Below are 13,380 nucleotides of genomic sequence, written 5' to 3'. Positions count from 1 at the left end.
TAACCAAATTTTTTTCCCCTTTTTCCCCCTTTTTGGTTTCCAAACCTTGGTTTTTTTTTTTTTTTTAAAAAGGTTTTTTTTTTTTTAAAATTTTTTTTTAAAATTTTTTAATTTTTTTTTTCGGAAATTCAAATTTTTTTTTTTCTTTTAAAAATTTTTGGGGAATTTTTAAAATTTTAAACCCCTTTTTTTTTTTTTTTTTCCCCCTTTAAATTTTTTTTTTTTTAGGGTTTTTCCCTTTTTTTTTTTTTCCCAAAATTTCCTTTTTTTTTCCCCTTTTTTTTAAAGTTTTAAATTTCCCCTTTTTTTTTCCCCTTTTCAAAAATTTTTTTTTTTTTTTTTTCCTTTTTTTTTTTTTTTTTTTTTTTTTTTCCTTTTTTGGCCTTTTTTTTTTCTTTAAAATTTTTTTTTTTTGGGAATAAAAAAAATTTTTAAGGGTTTTTAAAAATTTTTTTTTTTCCCCTTTTTTTTTTTAAATTTTTTTTTTTTTTTTTTTAAAAAGGCCAAAAATTTTAAAAACAAGGGCCCCTTTTTTTTAAAAATTTTCCTCCCCCCCCAAACCCCCAAAAACCTTTCCCCCCCAAAAAAATGGTTTTTCCTTTTTCCCCCCCTTTTTTTTTTTAAAAACCAAAAAGGGGGTTTTTTTCCCCCCCTTTTTTTTTCCCCCGGGGGGGTTTTTTTTTTTTTTTTTTTAAAAAAAATTTTTTATTTTTTAAAAAAAAACCTTCCAAATTTTTTTTTTTTTTCCCCCCCCAAAGGATGAACCAAAATTTTAAAAAAATTAAAAAAAAAAAATTTGGGGTTTTTTTTAAAAACCCCCTTTTTTTAAAAAAATTTTTTTTTTTTTTTTTAAAAAAAAAAAAATTTTTTTTTTTTTTCCTTTTCCCCCCCCAAAAAAATTTAAAGGGTTTTAAATTTTTTTTTTTTGGGGGTTTTTTTTAAAAAAAACCCCCCTTTTTGAACCCCCTTTTTTTTTTTTTCCCCCCCCCCCCCCCTTTTTTTTTTTTTTTTTTTTTTTTTAAAGGAAAACCCTTTTTCCCCGGAAAGGCCCAAAAAACCCCCCCCCAGTTTTTCCCTGGGGTTTTTCCCAATTTTCCCCCCAAACCCCTTTTTTTTCCCCCCCCCGGGGGGTTTTAAAATTTTAAAAAAAACCCAAAAACCCCAAAAAACCCCTTTTCCCCCAAACCCTTTTTCCCCCAAAAAAACCCGGGGCCCCCCCCAAACCCTTTCCCTTAAATTAACCCCCAAAAAACCCCCCCAAAAAAAAAAAAAACCCCCCAAAAAACCCTTTTTTTCCCAAAAAAAAAAAATTTTTTTTTTAAAAAAAAAAAAAAAAAGGAAAAAAAACCCCCCCCCAAAAAAACCCCCTTTTCCCCCCCCCCGGGGAAAAATTTTGGGGCCCCCAAAGGGGGTTTTTCCCCAAAATTTTTTTCCCTTAAAACCAACCCCAAGGGGGGGCCCCCCCCCCTTTGGGGGCCCCCCCCCCTTTTTTTTGGGGCCCGGGGGCCCCCCCAAAGGCCGGGTTTCCCCCCTTTTAAAAAAAGGGGCCCCCCCCCCCCCCCCCCCTTCCCCCCCGGGAAAAACCCTTTCCCCCAAAAACCCCCCCCAAAACCCCCTTCCCCCCCCCCCCCCCCAAAGGGAAAAACCCTTTTGGGTTTTCCCGGGTTTAAAAAAAAAAAACCCAAGGGGCCCCTTTCCCCCCCCCCAAAAACCGGGGAAAAAAATTTCCGGGTTTTTTCCGGGGGGCCCCCCCCGGGCCGGGGGTTTTTTGGGGGTTTTGGGTTTTGGGGGGGGTTGGGGGGCCCCCCCCCCCCCCCCCCCCTTTCCCCTTTGGGCCCCCGGGGTCCCTTTTTTTAAAAAACCCCCCGGGGCCCCCCCCCCCCCCCCGGGCCAAAGGGCCCCCCCCCCCCCGGGGGTTTCCCCCCCCCCTTTTAATTTGGCCCCCCCGGGCCCCCGGGCCCCCCCCCTTTCCCCCCGGGGGGTTTAAGGGCCCATTTTCCCCCTTGGGGGCCCGGGGGGGAAGGGGGGGGGGGGTTTCCCCCGGGTTTTTTTTTTTTGGGGGTTTTTTCCTTAACCCCCCCCCCTTCCCCCCCTTTTTTTTTTCCCCCCCCTTTTTTTTCCTTGGGGCCCCCCCTTTTTCCCCCCGGGGGCCCCCTTTGGGGGGGGGGGCCCCCCTTTTTTTTTTTTAAAAAAAAAAAACCCCCAAGGGGGAATTCCTTTTTAAAAAAAATTTTTAAAAATTTTGTTTTTTTTTAAATTTTGGGTTTCCCCCCCCCAAAAAAATTTTTTTTTTTTTTTCCCCTTTTTTTAAAAAACCCCCCTTTAGGGTTTTTTTTTTTTTTTTTCCAAAAAATTTTCCTTTAAAAAAACCTTTTTGGGGAAAAATTTTTTTTTAAAAAATTTTCTTGGGTACCTTTAAATTTTAAAAAATTCCCTAATTTTTTTTTTTTTTCCCCCCAAAAGGGTCCAAATTTTTCCCCAAAAAAAACCCCCTTTTTCCTTGGGGAAAAATTTTTTTCCTTTTTTTTTAATTTAAAATTTAAAACCCCCTTTTTTTAAAATTTTTAAAAAAACCCCTTTAAAAACCCCCCCAAAAATTTTCCCTTTTGGGAAAAAAAAAAAAAATTTTGGTCATCACGCCTTCCCCTGATGTCTCAGGAAGGAAGTTGGAAACCACCTTAAAAATGGGAAATCAAAATCAGATTAGAGGTTTCTGAAGGGCCCTTTCAAACAGAATCATAAATCCATCAAGATAAGTGGTGTTACAATAATTACATAAATTACAAGCAGGTAGCAATATAACACAGGCTAGTGGTGTTTGCCTTTAAAGGAATCAACATGAAAATTAACATGTCCATCGTCCTAGCCCATGTCCAAGGGAATCCATTCCATTAGGTTTCATGGGCCAGGAACCAATACAATTTCATCTCCAGGAATCAATGGTTCTGGTTTTCAGTCCTGCAACAGTCTTTTTTTGTTGGGGAACCATTGATTCTCCGGAATTTTGTTTTAGATCTTCTCCTTTTTTTCCTCCGGGGTTTTTCTTCCTTTCTCCTCTCTCTGAGGGCGGGCACATAAGGCTGGCATCCATCTCCCTTTCTCCATCTGTAGGGATACAAGGCCCCCTTTCTTAAAAGCAGTTAACCTAAAATTTTCACTTTGGGGTTTCCTCCTCATCATCTGGCAATTCGTTGGGTTTTCCAATATTGAAGCTCTCCACTGGACTCCTTTTCTTTTGGGTTCAATACCCCAAAGGGTTGTTATTTAGGGTCTGTGCCCCATTTCTATCTTGAATTGGACACCACCTAATATATTGTCATTGTTTATACCAAAACCTATCCTGAAAATTCAATATAAAGATTTTTTTCACATCTCCCTCTTTTTCTCTTATTCTGAATATTTGATTTTCAATTTCATGTAATCTTTTTTTTTTAATCTTTTCTTCCTCCTTCCCCTCTTGATTAACAATATTCCAACCATAACTTTAAAAAAATATATTTTTTTCTTTTCTAGTTTTTTTTAATGGAAAATATCTTTTATTTTGATCATAATTGTTTTATTTTTAAATTATTTATAATAAACCTAAATGGCCTATTAATAGGTTAAAATGCCCATTCTATAAATATATGAAATTATTAATTATTATAATAAATTATTTATCATCCTAAAAATGGCCCCTTTAATATTCAGGGCAATATATTTGGAATTAAAATAGAAAATTTAAAGGAAATTGGTTTAAGATTAATTTCCAACAAGACTGTTTTCTAAATTTTATCTGCAGTGAATTATCAAATAGAATATCTTTCCTAAAATGATATGGTTGGGACCCTTAATAAAAACAAATTTGGGTTTCATTATTTTTGATTCTCCTCCATCCAGCATGTTTCCATGGATTTTTAGCTATTTTTTAAAACCCAAACCATGGTGTTGATAACTGTTGTTATAACCTAATTTGAAGTGTAGAGGTACTATCCCTTTCATTTCTACCACTTTTCAGGGTTTCCTTAAATATTCTATATTATTTAATTGAATTTTGTTTTTTTGATCAAGTTTCACAAAATAGGCCTTTTGAATATATATGAAAAATTGTAATGTAACTATGAAAGTGTTGCCATTTTATTGTTTTCAGTGTGGCCCTAAACTGTAAGGACTGAATTTTCTCAATTATTTAAGTGGTTACTTAACATCTCCCTCCTCCCACCAATTTTTATTATCTAAAGTTTTAAAATTTATCTTTTTTATTTTCCAAGATTCTTTTTTTATTTTTTTTTTTTCTTTCCTGAGGAATTGGGTTTTGGTTTGGCCCAAGGGGCACAAACCCAGAAGGTGTCAATGTGGAGGGCAATTTAACCAGGTTCTCCTGAAACTCTTCAGGGCTGGTGCCTCATCCACTGCCCCCACCTAGCTAAGTCCGAATTTTTTAAAAAATCTACCCCTTTACTAATCGTGTTGGAGACAAAAAACAGAACAAAGGGAAAAATAATGGGAGGGAAAAAAAACCCAACAGAAAAAGAAGTGAACATGTTGAGTTGGTTTTTTTCAACTTATTAATTTTTCTGAATGCAGATGACATTTTCCTCCAAACTTGATTGAATTGCCTTGGAGGTTCTTTAACTTTAAGGAGCCCTTTCAGAACAATTATTAATCACAAAATTTTTGTGAATTTGGGGTCTTTTAATGGGGTTTCTTTCTTCCCTTAGATTATATTATTATTATCAGTTAGAAATGGTGTATTTGTAAGTTTCTTGGAAAATTTCAGGCTTTTGCTTAAGCTATTACTTACCTCATCGATTCTTTCATAATTTCCCAAGATGAAGGTAAACCTCCTAACTTGGTAAACCGGGGAGGGTTTTAGCTTCGGCCATATTTTTCACTTTAAGTTCTTTCTTTGTCTTTTCCTTATGAGCTATTATTAGATTTCTGGACCTCACCAGATAATATTCCTCTGGTAAGTGGTCTTTTAATCCAACTCTTTATTTTTGAAAAACTTTTTGTATTTTCCATGGCATGTTACTTTTCAGTTTTTTTGCCAAGGTTTTTAGATAAAAATTGTTCTTTTCCATATCCTCTGTAGAGTTTTTTTCAAGTCATAAATTAGTGTCCTTTATCAAAGCTTTTTTTTTCTAATGTATAAGTTCACTGGTCATGCTGAATGGCTTGTTAATTTAAATAAAACCGATTTTTTTCCTGATGTTGAAATATTTTGGATCTTCTAGTAAAAATTCAGGTTAAAAGGAATGATGGGCAGATAAATGCTGAAAGATTTTTTATTTCCGTTTATATTTTTTTCTTTCATGTTCTTTACATTTTCTTTTTTTTTCTGAGATATTTTATCCAGTTAGTTTAGGAATTTTTTGGAAAAAATCTTCCCAAGTTTTTATTTCATTAGGGTTTTTTTATTATGCCTAAGAACTGATCGGTTTTTCTCATTTTTTCTTCTAGCCTTGTTCTGATTTCACCTAAGGTCACTTGCTACTTTTTGACTATTTTTCTGCCTTCTTTTAACCCATTTGCTTTAAAGGTTTGTTAAAAGTTTTAATTTTTCAAGGAGCAAGCTTTTTGGTTTTTTGATCATCTTTGCAGCTTTTTCTTTTTTTTGATCTGTTGCCCCTTAACTTCTGTTTTCTCTTTTGGATTGACTTGGAGGATTTTTTTTAGGTTCTTTTTTTTCATGTTTGGATTCCTTTTCTTTTAATCACTATAAGTTTTTGAAGATTCATTTTCCCGAAAAGAGTGTTTGGAAGTACCTTTGGCATGTTGTTTTTTCAATGTCATTGTCTTTTACATGGTTATTAATGTTTCAAAGACTTGCCTTCAAACCCACCCAATGATTTAAGATTCCACCATTAAATCTTTATGTCTATTTGGATCTGTTGACTGTGGTCTCTTAAACCCAAACATTTTTGGTTTCCTTTTCCTTTTGATATAGAACTTTTGGACAAAGTGGATTAGTTTAAATGTACTTTAAATCTACCCATTTCTAGGTCTCACTTTTCCTCAAATATTTCTCTCCCCTTTATTTGTTTAGCGTTTCCCTGGTTTTAGAGTTTTACTAAGCTTATTTCTTCCTTTTTGTCTTCAAATTTGTTACCCAATCCTTGACCTATTTTTTTTATTTCTTTCCCCTACACGCACTAAGTGGTTAAGTCAAACCCCTACCCTTCCACCTACCCTCAAATGTTTTTGGCTTATTTTTCTTTCATTTAAAGGATTTCTTTTATTTTGACCCCTTTTCCATAATTCTCTTTAGTTTTATTTATATTTAATTAATAATTGTCTGTATACTTATTTAATCTTTCTTTACTGTTTATATTTCTCGTGGAATAAATGAACAAGCAGATCAATTCAGCTTGATTCCCTCTTCTACCAAGTGTCTCCATTACCTTATAAATCTTGCCCTCATTGCTTTTCTCTTATCCTTTCCTCTTACACATATGACTTGATGACCAAGAAGACGAAAGTAGAAATGTTGCCCTATGGCACATGATTTATCAGAGGGTCCCACCAAAACTTTGTCTCCTTCCTCCGGTGTACTTCCATCCCCACCCCCCACCCCTCAACCGGGCCCCAAGAATTAACCTCCCTGTCACCTTCAGGGACCAAAAATATCAAATCGCCTTATTGGCATTCAAAATCCCTCCAACCTAACTTTCCCTTTAGTCTTATACCTTACTGTTAACCATTTTCTTTGATCCAGTGGCTGGCTGCTTGTTGTCCCAAAAAATAAGGTATTCCATTTCTTGGACTTGGGCTTTTCTCTGCTTGCCCTTTGTGTGCATTCCTCATCTCTTTATTTTCTTTTTAAAATTTTATTTTTTTTTTAATTGCCTTTTATTTACAGGTTATATGCATGGGTAACTTTACAGCATTAACAATGGCCAAACCTCTTGTTGCAATTTTTCACCTCTTACCCCCCACCCCTTCCCCCAGATGGCAGGATGACCAGTAGATGTTTAATATATTAAAATATAAATTAGATACCCAATAAGTATGCATGATCTGGTTACTTTTTAGTACCAACTCACATCTCGACTTCTACATGAAACTTTCCCCATCTTCTTTTCTCTCTTCCCTTTGACTTGTTTCTATCTTCCCTTTGTTGATATTTTCCTATTTATCAAGGAGAAACCTTGTTTGTACATATTGGTTTTCCCTTGTTTTCCCTCCCCCATGAATTTGGTTCCTTTAAAGACAGGTATTATCTTTTCCTTTGGTTTGCAGCCTTAGGTTTTTTGGGGCCTGAACTATTAATAGTCTTATTCAATGTGAATCGATAGATTAGAATTTTCTCTAGGTCCCAAATTATTTCAATTCTTGTTCCTACCCTCTTTACGATCATTTTCATATTCATTAAGCATGTTATGTTATCTTATTTTATTTTATTTTATTTTTTTTTAAGGCAAGGTCTTTAAAAGATAAGACCAAGAACAGACTGAAAATACCTGCAGTCTCACCCATTCATCGTATAAAGAGTTTTGGGACTTTGTTTCCACCTGGACCACTTTGCCCCCTTAGGCCTTAGTGTTTTCCCTTTCTGGGGGCTCAACGCCTGAATGGGAAAATTCCTTAGTGAGGAAATCTCAATGAGCTTAATCCACTCCAATTAAGAACTGCTGAACTAAGGAGATGCATAGGTCTCCACTACCCAGAAAATTAGGATTATAGACATACACTACCAGAACCAGTGGGCATTCCTTTTTTAAACTTAATTTTCATTTTCTTCAATTGATGCAACCAACCAAACATTTCCAAAACACAATACAATAAGAAAGATGATTGAACACGAAACTTCAACTATTGACAAGGAGCTGATTTTCTTTTAAAGGAAATTCTAAGATTTGATTCAGAGCATGAAGAAAAAGCAAGCAAATGTCCAAATAATTTTCACAGTAGCAAATGTTGATGGAAACCCTTTTATTCCCCACCTTAAAAGGATAGTCCCAATTACCTTCTTTTTTAAACAAATGTACAATCATTTTTTCATAACCCATCCCCCCTTTGAACCTCCCTCTAAAAACACCTAAAGAACCCACTGAGACCGTGGGGCCGGGATTTGGGTTCCAAAATAAAATTCCATTTTCCGGCATGGCCAGACCTTTAACAATCCCACTAGGGGTTATTCACCTAGTCAATTCAGCAATGTCCCAACTCGGACATGCAAGGTCTGCTCCACGTACACAGCCCACTAGCAGTGGGATGAAGCAAACACTTCCACTTCTACCCACATTTCTGTTTTAGGATGGCCAAGGGGAAAACGCCGCCTTCTCCACCACCCCAATCAGGAAAATTTATCCCCAAAATAATTTAGTATAAATAATTTGGTGTCTTTCAGAACTGGAAACAAACAAACAACCCCTCCTCCCAAACCCCTCTCCCCAAAACAAACAACCCTCCCTCAAAACCCTCCCCAAACCCCTCTCCCTAAAACTAAACCCCTCCCCACAAACCCCCTCTCCCAAACATCCCCGTCCCCCAAAACCCTCTCCCCAAACCCCTCCCCTAAACTAACCCCTCCCCCAAACCCCTCTCCCAAACAAAACAACCCCCCAAAACCCTCTCCCCAAACCCCCTCTCCCTAAACTAACCCCTCCCCACAAACCCCCTCTCCCTAAACAAACAACCCCTCCCCCCAAACCCTCTCCCCAAACCCCCTCTCCCTAAACTAACCCCTCCCCCAAAACCCCTCCCCAAAACAAACAACCCCTCCCTTAAAACCCTCTCCCCAAACAGACAAAACCCCTTTTAAGGGGTCTTAAAACCGTTTTGAAACAAAAAGGAACAAACCTAATTGATAGTAGAGCCACAGTCCTTTATTCTGCCTCCCAGCAAAAAGCGTAAAGAATAAGAATTCTCGGTCCTGTTCCAAGCAGGGAACCTGCTGGTTTGGTTTAAATCCAAATTTTATCATGGAATTTATAAGAATCCAGTTGGCATCGAGTTCTTTCACGGAAAGCTGTTGCTTGAGGTTTCTTCCCCCCGTTCTGGTCCCTGCGGGCCTCCAGGACCGCCTCCCGGGTGCCCCCTCCAGAACCACGGCTCCCAGTCATTCCCCTCTCTTTGCACTCTGTGCGGGTTTCGTTTTCACAGGTCTGTGATAGAACAAGCTTGGACGTTTATGGTCTGTCATCCAAGGTGAACCATGATAGCGTTTCATGGCCTTCAGAGCATCCGCTTTTCGCTCAAAGTGAACATCTGCTGTCCCTAAGCTTCGGCCGGAGCGATCATAATGTAGAGCTGCCTTCTTCAGAGTTCCACATGCAGCAAATAGTTCCTGGATAGCGGCATCCGAGACCCCGCAATCCAGATTGGAGACGAGTTTGGCCGGTCTGGTCGGGCCGGCCTCCCAAGTCACCGTGGAACACGTCGGGCTGCCCCTTGTCTGGAAGCTGCTTGGGTCGGCTGTAGGGCGCGGGTGGGTTCCTGCCGCCGCCCCTGGCGCCTCCGTGGGCCCCGGCCCACCTGTTCCGGATGGGGCCCCCGGCTCCCAAGTCACTGTGGAACACGTCGGGCTGCCTCTTGTCTGGAAGCCGCCAGGGTTAGGGGGGTCGGCTCCTGCCCGCCCCGGGGCCATCCCCTCCCTGCCTGATGGGGCCCCCGCCCTCCCGGTTTTGCCGGGTTGCCACCTGCGCGCCCCCGCCTTCGGGGCCGCCCTGGGCTCCCGCCCGACCTGGGCCCCGGTCCCCGCCGCATCCGGCCAGCTGGGTTTGAGTTTAATAATGTCGTCCCAGGGACATGTCCAGCTTGTTGGCCATGGGGGCGGAATCCTGGGGTTCGGCAATCCCCACAACGGTTGTTTTGAAAAAAAACCCAATGTTATTTAATGTTGTTCTTTCCTTCCACTCCACCTCTAGAGATGGCTCCTCTCGAACAAAACCATATTTACATCTATAAACGAATGTTCCCTTTTCTCTCTAGGCCGGTAAGGTGAAGGAACACCAGCCAATTGAGGGATCTTTGAGCTTTTGGGCCGTCTTCCTCCCGGATCTCTTGAGCTCTTTATCTCTATGAAAATACCACTTGTAGGGTGTAATCTTTGGGTGAAAGGTGTCAACTCAGAGAACTACACTTTGGACAAGAACTTTGGGAAACTAGATAACCATTGTCACATCACTTCCACTGAGTTAACCCTTGTTGTAAGGAATTAAACCAATCCTACTGAGCCTTGGATGTTTCTCCACGGTTCCCCTTTACACACACACACACACACCCGTCCATTGTTCCCATACTTTATTTACCATTTCTTTCTTTGGATGCAGATAAACACTTTCTTCAGAGGTCTTTTTATATTTGATTTGAATATTTATAAAGATCCAAATGACATTTTCTTCCAAATAATTCTTAAAACAATAACCCTTGCTATTGTATAAATGTTTTTCGAAAATAAATATTCCCTGGGAGCAGGTTTCTTGGGGGGGTTTGGAGGCAGCCTTCCTTTTCAGTTCGTGTAATCCCCACAATATGCAGGCAGGTTTTAAAGTCCAAACTTTGATTGTCTCCTTCTCCTTCCACTTGGGGCTTGGCTAGTTTTCTGGAGGCCTTTTGGATCTTGGTTTGTGTTTCTCCATAGGACAGTCCACCCTTTCTTTCCTTGGTTCTGCCTGCCATCACTTCTCTGGCTTCCTTTAGTTCTACCCTTTTGCCTTCTCCTGGCTTTCCAACTTCCCTGGATTTCCAAGGTTTGTGCTTCAACCTCCAGCCACTACAAAAGTGGGATGATGGAAGGAATTCCTCTCAGCCTCAAAAGCTTCTAGTGGCTTGTCCTTTCCAGCCTACGGCTCCCCTCCTTATAATGTTCCACACTGAGTACACCCATCATCATATCACTAGGAAACCATCATCTGTTGGCCCTTTGAATCAATGCTAAAGTAGATTTCACCCTGTTTTAATTGCACTTAGTACCTTGTCCCCTGGCCCCATGACATTCCATAAATAGGATCAGATCAATCCATTGAACCGTCAAATGGGATTAAATTATTGGTTCCCTATCAACCCTGTCTTAGACCTTGTAAGAATCCTAACATCTCCCCTTTCCTTTTTAGAACAGAGGTAGTCGGCCTCCCTGACTTCCTCAAGGAGGTGAGAACCCCAAAGGAGGGTGATCATGCCTTTCCCTGACTGCCCCAAAAGGGGAAAAACACCATCAAACGGGTCATCACGCCTTCCCTGATGTCTCAGGAAGGAAGTTGGAAACACCAAAAGGAAAATGGGAAATCAAATCAGATTAGCAAGGTTTCAAAGGGCCCCTCTTCAAACAGACATCCAAAATTCATCAAGATAAGTGGTGTTACACATAATTACATAAATTACATAAGCAGGTAGCAAATAACACAGGCTGGTGGTTGTTTAAAAAAAACATGAATCAACATGAGGGAAATTATACATGTCCATCGGTCCTGAACCGGGTCCAAGGGAATTCACTGTCCATTGGTTCATGGGCCGGAACAAACAATTTTCATCTCCAGGAATCCAATGATTCCTGCTGGTTTTCAGGTCCGCAACAGTCTTATCTTTGTGTTGGGGAATCCTTATTCCCCAGATTTTGTTCTTAAGATCTTTCCCTTTGTTTCTCCGGAGGTTTTTCTCTTTTGTTCTCTCTCTGAGGGACAAAAACAAAGGCTGGCACCCATCTGTTTCCTTCTCCATCTGTAGGGAACAAGGCAACCCTTTTCTCCCGCAGTTAACCTAAATATTTTACCACTTTGGGGATTTCTCCTCATCATTGGGCAGCAATTGTTGGGAGGTGCTTTCTTATATTGAAGCTGCTCTCACTGGACTCTGCCTTTCTGTTGGGTTCAATACCCCAAAGGGATCGTTATTTAGGGTCTGTAGCCCCATTTCTATCTGAATTGGACACCACTAATATATTGTCATTATGTTACATACCAAACCTATGCCTGAGAAATTCAATATAAAGATTTTTTTTCACATCTCGCTTCTTTGTCCCTTATTCTAGATATACTGATTTTCAATTTCATGTAATCTAACTTTTTTTTTTAATCTTTTCTAACTTCCTCTTTCCCCTCTTGAGTGAACAAAATATCTCCAACGCATAGCTTTAAAAGATATATATTATTTTCTTTTCTAGTTTTTTGTTAATGGTAAAATATCTTTATTTATGATCATAATTGTTTTATTATTTAAAATTATTTATAGTATAGACATATAGATGGCATCTATTAATATGATGTAATATGCCCATTCTATAAATATATGAAATTATTAATATTATAATGAAATTATTTATCATCCTAAAAATGGCCTTTAATATTCAGGGCACATATATTTGGAATTTAACATAGAAAATTATGTAAGAAATTGATTTAACGATAATTTCTACAAGACTGTTTTCTAATTTTATCTGCAGTGATTATCAAATAGAATATCTTTCTAAAATGATATAGTTGGGGACTTAGTAAAAACTAGGTTACTGAGTTTCATTATTTTTGATTCTCCTCCATCCAGCATGTTCCATGGATTTACTTAGCTATTTTTTTAAAACCAGTACCACATGGTGTTGATAACTTTATTTAATAACCAATTTGAAAATGTGAAATTTATCCCTCTTTCATTTCTACCACTTTTCATGATTTCCCTTAATATTCTATATGTGTTCCAATAAATGAATTTTGTTATTATTTGATCAAGTTCTACAAAATAGGCCTTTGAATATATATGAAAAATTGTAATGTAACTATGAAAGTGTTGCCATTTTTATTGTTTCAGTGTGGCCTAACTGTAAGGACTGAATATTTCTCAATTATTTAAGTGGTTACTTAACATCTCCTCCTCCCACCATTTTTATTATCTAAAGTTTGAAAATTCTATCTTATTTTATTTTCAGATTCTTTCATTCTTATTTTTTTTTCTTTTCTTTCCTGAGGCAATTGGGTTTAAGTGATTTGCCCACAGGCACACAACCAGAAGGTGTCAAGTGTGTGAGGGCAAATTTGAACTCAGGTTCTCCTGACTTCAGGGCTGGTGCTCTATCCACTGCCCCAACTAGCTAAGTCCGAATTTTTTTTAAAAATCTACATTACTTTACTAATCGTGTTGGGAGACAAAAATCAGAACAAAAGGGAAAAACCATGGGAGAGGAAAAAAAAACCAACAACAACAGAAAAAAGAAGTGAACATAGTATGAGTTGATTTACATTCAATCTCCATAATTCTTTTTCTGAATGCAGATGACATTTTCTATCCAAACTTGATTGGAATTGCCTTGGAGAGGTTCTTTAATACTTTAAGGAGCCCTTTGCAGAACACATTATTAATCACAAATATTTTGTGAATTCTGTGGGTCTTTTTAATGGGAGTTTCTCTTCTTCTCCCTTAGATTATATTATTATTATCAGTTAGAAATGGTTTATTTGTAAGTTTCTT

General features: G+C 38.4%; 1 pseudogene; it reads right to left on the bottom strand.

Moving 5' to 3' along the window:
• Positions 1-8,888: 8,888 nt before the first annotated feature.
• Positions 8,889-9,758, bottom strand: LOC116420675 (annotated as a pseudogene).
• Between the last annotated feature and the right edge of the window lie 3,622 nt (positions 9,759-13,380).

This window comes from Sarcophilus harrisii, chromosome 1 (assembly GCF_902635505.1).
Source record: "Sarcophilus harrisii chromosome 1, mSarHar1.11, whole genome shotgun sequence".
NCBI lineage: Eukaryota > Metazoa > Chordata > Mammalia > Dasyuromorphia > Dasyuridae > Sarcophilus > Sarcophilus harrisii.
This window is presented reverse-complemented; position numbering and strand designations above follow the sequence as displayed.